At 44.6% G+C, this 8,781-nt stretch overlaps 5 non-coding genes across 5 annotated transcripts; all 5 read right to left on the reverse strand.

The window, feature by feature from the left end:
• Positions 1–2,883: 2,883 nt before the first annotated feature.
• LOC140308084 (U5 spliceosomal RNA) lies at positions 2,884–2,997 on the reverse strand. The gene has a single exon (XR_011916062.1). It is a non-coding gene; the product is annotated as a U5 spliceosomal RNA (small nuclear RNA).
• Positions 2,998–3,408: 411 nt separating this feature from the next.
• Positions 3,409–3,599, reverse strand: LOC140307941 (U2 spliceosomal RNA). Its single transcript, XR_011915960.1, has one exon. It is a non-coding gene; the product is annotated as a U2 spliceosomal RNA (small nuclear RNA).
• A 308-nt stretch (positions 3,600–3,907) lies between these two features.
• On the reverse strand, positions 3,908–4,021 carry LOC140308237 (U5 spliceosomal RNA). Its single transcript, XR_011916202.1, has one exon. It is a non-coding gene; the product is annotated as a U5 spliceosomal RNA (small nuclear RNA).
• A 411-nt stretch (positions 4,022–4,432) lies between these two features.
• Positions 4,433–4,623, reverse strand: LOC140307864 (U2 spliceosomal RNA). Its single transcript, XR_011915890.1, has one exon. It is a non-coding gene; the product is annotated as a U2 spliceosomal RNA (small nuclear RNA).
• Positions 4,624–4,908: 285 nt separating this feature from the next.
• Positions 4,909–5,022, reverse strand: LOC140308238 (U5 spliceosomal RNA). Its single transcript, XR_011916203.1, has one exon. It is a non-coding gene; the product is annotated as a U5 spliceosomal RNA (small nuclear RNA).
• Positions 5,023–8,781: the final 3,759 nt, after the last annotated feature.

The raw sequence follows: 8,781 nt of genomic DNA on the forward strand, positions 1-8,781 counted from the left end.
TGCAATACTACCTTTTCTTACCCGTTTGTGAGTAATTATGGCTGGACATTCACACCTACTTTCAGCAGAACACCACCTCTCTCGCTTTTGATGATGTATGGACCGGCATTCTTACCTTTTCTAACACATTTTTCAGCAATTATGGTCGGAGATTCACACCTACTCACAGCCGAACAACTCCGCTCCCGCATTTGATGGTGTATAGTCGGGAATTCTCACCCTTTCTCATCAGCTTTTTGCAAATTATGATCTGACATTCACACCTATTTGCAGTCGAACAGTTCTGCTCCCGCTTTTGATTATGTTTGGTTGGATATTCGAACCTTTTTTAACTGCTTTTTACAAACTTTGGTTTGCTCATCAACACCTGCTTTTGATGATGTATGGTTGGGTATTCGCACCTTTTTTTTACCCATTTTTAAGGAATTATGGGTGGACATTCACACCTTCTTGCAGCTGAACACCTCCTCTCCCACTTATGATCATGTGCGGTTTGATTTTCGAAATTTTTACTTTAATTTTTTCTAGCAATTATTGATGGACATTCAGACCTTCTTGCAGCTGAACATCTCCGCTCCCGCTTTTGATCATACATTGTCGGACATTCATACCTTGTCTTACCAGATTTTTACAAACTTTAGTCGAACATTCACACCTTCTCTCAGCTGAACACCTCCGCTCCCGCTTTTGATGGTGTAAAGTCGGGCTTTTGAGCCTTTTCTTACCCGGTTTTTAGAAATTATGGTTGGACATTCAGACCTTGCAGCCGAACACCTCCGCTCCCTCTTTTGATTATACATTGTCGGGCATTCGCACCTTGTCTTACCCGCTTTTTACAAACTATAGTCAGACATTCACACGTTGCAGCTGAACCACCTCCGCTCCCTGTTTTGATCATGTATGGTCTGGCAATACTACCTTTTCTTACCCGTTTGTGAGTAATTATGGCTGGACATTCACACCTACTTTCAGCAGAACACCACCTCTCTCGCTTTTGATGATGTATGGACCGGCATTCTTACCTTTTCTAACACATTTTTCAGCAATTATGGTCGCAGATTCACACCTACTCACAGACAAACAACTCCGCTCCCGCATTTGATGGTGTATAGTCGGGCATTCTCACCCTTTCTCATCAGCTTTTTGCAAATCATGATCTGACATTCACACCTACTTGCAGTCGAAAAGCTCTGCTCCCGCTTTTGATTATGTTTGGTTGGATATTCGAACCTTTTCTTAACTGCTTTTTACAAACTTTGTTCGGAGGTTCACGTCTTCTTGAAGCCGAACACCTCCGCTTCCGCTTTTGATGGTGTACAGTCGGGCATTTTAACCTTTTCTTACCCGCTTTTTACCAACTATGGTCGGACATTCACACCTTCTTGCAGCTGAACACCTCCGCTCCCGCTTTTGATGGTGTATAGTCGGGCTTTCGAGCCTTTTCTTCCCCGGTTTTTACAAATTATGGTTGGACATTCAGACCTTGCAGCCGAAAACCTCCGCTCCCTCTTTTGATCATACATTGTTGGGCATTCGCACCTTGTCTTACGCGCTTTTTACAAACTTTAGTCAGAAATTCACACCTTGCAGCTGAACCACCTCCGCTCCCTGTTTTGATCATGTATAGTCTGGCAATACTACCATTTCTTACCCGTTTGTGAGTAATCTTCTAAAAGGTCATACCTGTCATTTTTTCCATTGAAACCATAAATATTTAAGAGGTTAAAGTCTTGCCCCATAAAATTCAAGTGTGCTAAAAGTGCCCGTCCGTCTCGCACCAGAACATGCGGATTTTTAATTAGAATGGCCACACCATCATTTTTAATTTGATTTGAGCCACTCCATATCGATAAATTGGGCCACATTTCCTCCCATTGTCTATGGTTTTTCAAAAAAGGTAGTCCACATTCTTGTATTAAAAACACATCTGATTTTATGGAGTCTAAGAAGGATATAATACTCTGGGCTCTTGTCTTTGATTTCACACTTCTCACATTTAGTGTTGAGAAGGTGAGAACCATTAAAAGGATAAAGGAAAGTAGGTATGTCATTTTCGTTTTTCTAAGTTATCAAAACAAATTACACACTCAGGTTATTTCTTGGGAAACTAGCTCTCCTTTTCGGACTCTCGTGTTGGCCTCTGATGCAATGTTGCATATAACTTTGAGTCCCTGGGGGTTGATTGCAGAGCTAAAGGGAATCAGAGGACAACTCAGATGCCGTCCTCCTCGGCTGTTGACCTTCGGGGAGGTGAGTACCTTCACTAGACTCACCTGTCTGCTCTTCCTCCTCATTTAGCTTAGCTCCACCCTCTGCCTGTGAATTCTCACAGACTTCAGCACTGAGTGGTGAGGCCTCTACAGGCCCCTCTCCTTTTTGCTCCTCACTTCCAATCCAAGCTTTTAGCGGGAAGTTTGAATTTATTGGGTCAACCTCTTCACTTTGTTCACCAACTGCCACCTCAGAAGAGGTGATTTAATTCTCCACAGAGATTACATTTCCTGCCATTTGGACACTCTCCAAAAGTGTCCCCAATTTCTCTGCACTTCCCACATATCACCTTGGTACAAGCCTCAACCAGGTGCCCATGCTCACCACACTTGCGGCAGAGCTTGGGCTGCCCCTGGTACTGGATGTAACCTCGGTTTTCGAGGTGGCCAGAGTGTCACTTTGCATCTCCGCCCACCCGCTGCACTGAGCACTCTTCAGCCCTTTTAAATGGTATAACTTTGCACTCCCGCACGCTCCAGCGAGCACCATTCAAGCAACAACTTTGCACTCCAGCTTCAAACATCGGCACAGTCGCAACAAGTAAGGCAACTCTACTCAGAGAAGTCACTCTGCACAGTAACAAGATTTCTTTTGCACAGACAGAAAGGGCTTCACCCACAAAGGTAAAGCCTGCCAAAAATAGCAACAACTCATTAGTGCTGCTCTCCACGGAAGTCTTTAGTAAAAGGCGAAAGACTTGTACATTATGAAGAGAAACCAGAGTACGATTATCTGTCACTGCGGGAGCAGGGCATCAGGCTAGTTGGCATAGCCACCTTCCCCATGGTGAGCTTTGCTTGGTTGAGACGCTTGCTCCCCCTCCTTGCTCCTCGGCTGACCAAGTAGGAAAAATCGGGCCCTATTCGATGGCTGCCTTGTCTTTTACTCTGTGCAAAAGACAAGGCAGCCACAAACACCACGGGAACACCGTATTGAGGCTTTGTTCTGACCGCTCATTCAGTGTCGCGTTTCTTTCAAGCAATTCTCCCGGTTAGCCCGCACTCGGCTCGCCCCCAGAGCTGTGTTAAAGTCTACTTCGCATTCACTCTCTTTTCTCAGCAGACTAAAAGAAAGTTTCATCTTGGGCTCCCTGAAACTTCCATCCTGCACCACTGTTTGCTTTTTCACAAGAGCAGAGAAGAGCGCACCGTTCCCAGCGGCACTGCAGTACCGGGTCGATGCTTGGAGTGAACGGAGCAAGCTCCTTTTTCAACTCCTATTGCTAAAAATCCATTTAATATGTAGTCCTCGTACAAAGGCCATATCAGATATTAAACTGATAAGAACAGGTACTACACTTGATCTTAGCCAAAAGGCCGAGAAGCGATAACTGTCCACTGGTTCACGTCCGAGGGCCCTTCCTGGCACAATGCACACTTGTAGCGGTGTTCTTTTTATGGCCATAGGTGGCCAGAGTGTCACTTTGCACCTCCGCCCACCCGCTGCACTGAGCACTCTTCAGCCCTTTTAAATGGTATAACTTTGCACTCCCGCACGCTCCAGCAAGCACCATCCAAGCAACAACGTTGCACTCCAGCTTCAAACATCGGCACAGTCGCAACAAGTAAGGCGACTCTACTCAGAGAAGTCACTCTGCACAGTAACAAGATTTCTTTTGCACAGACGGAAAGGGCTTCACCCGCAAAGGTAAAGCCTGCCAAAAATAGAAACAACTCATTAGTGCTGCTTTCCACGGAAGTCTTTAGTAAAAGGCGAAAGACTTGTACGTTATGAAGAGAAACCAGAGTACGATTATCCGTCACTGCGGGAGCAGGGCATCAGGCTAGTTGGCATAGCCACCTTCCCCATGGTGAGCTTTGCTTGGTTGAGACGCTTGCTCCCCCTCCATGATCCTCGGCTGACCAAGTAGGAAAAATCGGGCCCTATTCGATGGCTGCCTTGTCTTTTACTCTGTGCAAAAGACAAGGCAGCCACAAACACCACGGGAACACTGTATTGAGGCTTTGTTCTGACCGCTCATTCAGTGTCGCGTTTCTTTCAAGTAATTCTCCCGGTTAGCCCGCACTCGGCTTGCCCCCAGAGCTGTGTTAAAGTCTACTTCGCATTCACTCTCTTTTCTCAGCAGACTAAAAGAAAGTTTCATCTTGGGCTCCCTGAAACTTCCATCCTGCACCACTGTTTGCTTTTTCACAAGAGCAGAGAAGAGCGCACCGTTCCCAGCGGCACTGCAGTACCGGGTCGATGCTTGGAGTGAACGGAGCAAGCTCCTTTTTCAACTCCTATTGCTAAAAATCAATTTAATATGTAGTCCTCGTACAAAGGCCATATCAGATATTAAACTGATAAGAACAGGTACTACACTTGATCTTAGCCAAAAGGCCGAGAAGTGATATCTGTCCACTGGTTCACGTCCAAGGGCCCTTCCTGGCACAATGCGCACTTGTAGCGGTGTTCTTTTTATGGCCATAGGTGGCCAGAGTGTCACTTTGCACCTCCGCCCACCCGCTGCACTGAGCACTCTTCAGCCCTTTTAAATGGTATAACTTTGCACTCCCGCACGCTCCAGCAAGCACCATCCAAGCAACATCGGCACAGTTGCAACAAGTAAGGCGACTCTACTCAGAGAAGTCACTCTGCACAGTAACAAGATTTCTTTTGCACAGACGGAAAGGGCTTCACCCGCAAAGGTAAAGCCTGCCAAAAATAGAAACAACTCATTAGTGCTGCTTTCCACGGAAGTCTTTAGTAAAAGGCGAAAGACTTGTACGTTATGAAGAGAAACCAGAGTACGATTATCCATCACTGCGGGAGCAGGGCATCAGGCTAGTTGGCATAGCCACCTTCCCCATGGTGAGCTTTGCTTGGTTGAGACGCTTGCTCCCCCCCTTGCTCCTCGGCTGACCAAGTAGGAACAATCGGGCCCTATTCGATGGCTGCCTTGTCTTTTACTCTGTGCAAAAGACAAGGCAGCAACAAAAACACCACGGGAAAACCGTATTGAGGCTTTGTTCTGACCGCTCATTCGGTGTCGCGTTTCTTTCAAGCAATTCTCCCGGTTAGCCCACACTCGGCTCGCTCCTAGAGCCGTGTTAAAGTCTACTTCGCATTCATTCTTGTTTCTCAGCAGACTCTTGGGATTTTATCTATAAAATGAATTCCTTCACTCAAACTATGTTAAAACTGCTTTGTCCTTCATATTTACCATGTCTAGAAAGATTTAAACAAAAAAAACAACGTTGTACTTTGCAGTAAAAGACAGAGCAAATCTAAAGTTTCATGAATCCGAGAATAAGCTTACTTTCATGAGTTCTTCACGATTTGGGATTTTGCTATAAAATGAATTCCTTCACTCAAACTAAATCGCTAATCTGTTACATGTAAGGCAGATGTCAAATTCACCGAAATAGGATCTAAGGGTATTCGGCCAATCGAGCTGTAGCAGCTTCGGTAAAAGAGTATAAGTTGAAGAGTTTGTGAATAAAGGTGTGCGCACACATAGTGAGCTGTAGGAAAATAGGCAGGGAGCAATGCCGGCTGGGGTATATGTTCTTGTATGTTGTCTGACTGTTTGATTTGAATGTGTTGTGTAAGTGTCCCGTTGAATGTTACATGTTTGGGCTTTGACACGCTTCACTGTGGTTGTTAACTGTGTGGTGTGTCCTGAAATGTTATATGTTTGGGCTGTGTGACATGCTTAATGCTTGTCAGTAGCTACCCACTTATTCATATATAGCAACTGACAACATAAGAAGTCCGGACATACTTTGATAGTAGTTGTAGAAGTATCCTTATTGATAATAGATAAACTAATTCATAGTGATAGAACAGTAGATGAACAGGTGCCTGCACATGTCTCACGAAAATAAAATGGGTGTATGATTGCTGACGGCAGAGCAATACTGCCAAACTTATGAGTTCTTGTGGCAAACTTGATTCAGTGTCTTGACGTGTATACGCTGTTTCGCTGACTTGATTGTCACAAGAAACAAAGTGTGTTTGATAAGATCCGACCATTTTATTACGGGAGGATCAGTATCAGTATTCGGCTGCAAGTAGGTGTGAATGTCCAACCATAATTTGTAAAAAGCGGGTAAGAAAAGGTTCTCATGCCCGACTATACATTAACAAAAGCGGGAGGAGAGGTCTTCGGATGAGAGTGGGTGAGAATTTCCAACCATAATCTATAAAATGCGGTGAAGAAAAAGGTGTGAATGCTACATAGAACACTCAAAAGTGGAGCGGAAGTGTTCGGCTGCAAGAAGGTGTGAATGTCCGACTATATTTGGTGAAAAGTAGGTGAAGCAAGGTCTGAATGCCCAACCTTACATCATCAAAAGCGAGATCAGGTGTTTGGCTGCAAGAAGGCCATAGTTTGCCAAAAGCGGGTAAGGTGCGAATGACCGACTAAATATCAACAAAAGTGGGGGCGGAGGTCTTCGGATGCAAGTGGGTGTGAATATCCCACCATACAAGTATGGTGGAGAGGAAGCTGTGAATGGCCGACCATAGTAAAAAGCGGGTGAGAAAAGGTGCGAATGTCCACCATTATACACCATCAAAACAGGGAGCGGAGGTGTTTGGCTGCGACAAGGTGTGAATGTCCACCCATAATTAATGAAAAGCGGGCAACAAGTAGGTTTGAATGCCCAACCATACATCATCAAAATAAGGAGCGGAGGTGTTCCGTTGTAAGAAGTTATGAATGTCCGACCATAGTTGGTAAAAAGCGGGTAAGAAAAGGTTAAAATACCCGACTGTACACAATCAATAGCGGGAGCGGAGTTGTTCGGCTACTAAAAAGTGTGAAAGTCCGACCAAGTTTTGTAAAAAGCGGGTAAGAAAAGGTTCGAATGCCCGACAATGTATGATCAAAAGAGGGAGCGGAGTTGTTCAGCTGCAAGAAGGTCTGAATGTCCATCAATAATTGCTAGAAAAAATTAAAGTAAAAATTTTGAAAATCAAACCGCACATGATCATAAGTGGGAGAGGAGGTGTTCAGCTGCAAGAAGGTGTGAATGTCCACCCATAATTACTGAAAAATGGGTAAAAAAAAGGTGCGAATACCCAACCATACATCATCAAAAGCAGCTGTGGATGTGTTCGGCTACAAGAGGGTTTGAACGTCCAACCAAAGTTTGTAAAAAGCAGTTAAGAAAAGTTTCGAATATCCAACCAAACATAATCAAAAGCGGGAGCAGAACTGTTCGACTGCAAGTAAGTGTGAATGTCAGATCATAATTTGCAAAACAACAACTATACACCATCAAATGCGGGAGCGGAGTTGTTCGTCTGTTAGTAGGTGTGAATCTCCGACCATAATTGCTGAAAAATGTGTTAGAAAAGGTAAGAATGCCGGTCCATACATCATCAAAAGCGAGAGAGGTGGTGTTCTGCTGAAAGTAGGTGTGAATGTCCAGCCATAATTACTCACAAACAGGTAAGAAAATGTAGTATTGCCAGATCATACATGATCAAAACAGGGAGCGGAGGTGGTTCAGCTGCAAGAAGGTGTGAATGTCCGACTTAAGTTCAAATATATTCACAAAAGCGGGAGGAGAGGTCTTCGGATGAGAGTGGTTGAGAATTTCCAATCATAATCCATAAAATGCGGTGAAAAAAAGGTGTGATAGAACACTAAAAGGTGGAGCAGACGTGTTCCGCTGTAAGAAGGTGTGAATGTCCAACCATAGTTTGTAAAAAGCGGGTAAGAAAAGGTTAAAATACCCGACTGTACACCACCAATAGCGGGAGCAGGGTTGTTCGGGTACAAGAAGGTGTGAAAGTCCACCCATGGTTTGTAAAAAGCGGGTAACAAAAGGTTCGAATGCCCGAATATATACTATCAAAAGCGGAAGCGGAGGTGTTCGGCTGCAAGAAGGTGTGAACGTCCGACCAAAGTTTGTAAAAAGCAGTTAAGAAAAGGTTCGAATATCCAACCAAACAAAATCAAAAGCGGGAGCAGAGCTGTTCGACTGCAAGTAGGTGTGAATGTCCAGCCATAATTACTCACAACCGGGTAAGAAAAGGTAGTATTGCCAGACCATACATAATCAAAACAGGGAGCAGAGGTGGTTCAGCTGCAACGTGTGAATGTCTGACTATAGTTTGCAAAAAGCGGGTAAGACAAGGTGCGAATAACTGACAATGTATGATCAAAAGAGGGAGCGGAGGTGTTCGGCTGCAAGGTCTGAATGTCCAACCATAATTTCTAAAAACCAGGTAAGAAAAGGCTCGAAAGCCCGACTATACACCATCAAAAGCGGAAGCGGAGGTGTTCGGCTTCAAGAAGACGTGTACCTCCGAACAAAGTTTGTAAAAAGCAGTTAAGAAAAGGTTCGAATATCCAACCAAACATAATCAAAAGCGGGAGCAGAGCTGTTCGACTGCAAGTAGGTGTGAATGTCAGATCATAATTTGCAAAAAGCTGATGAGAAAGAGTGAGAATGCCCGACTATACACCATCAAATGCGGGAACGGAGGTGTTCGGCTCTGAGTAGGTGTGAATGTCCGACCATAATTGCTGAAAAATGTGTTAGAAAAGGTAAGAAT

Source organism: Leuresthes tenuis, unplaced genomic scaffold, assembly GCF_036924035.1.
Source record: "Leuresthes tenuis unplaced genomic scaffold, fLeuTen1.0.hap1 SCAF_5, whole genome shotgun sequence".
In the NCBI taxonomy this organism is placed as follows: Eukaryota; Metazoa; Chordata; class Actinopteri; order Atheriniformes; family Atherinopsidae; genus Leuresthes; species Leuresthes tenuis.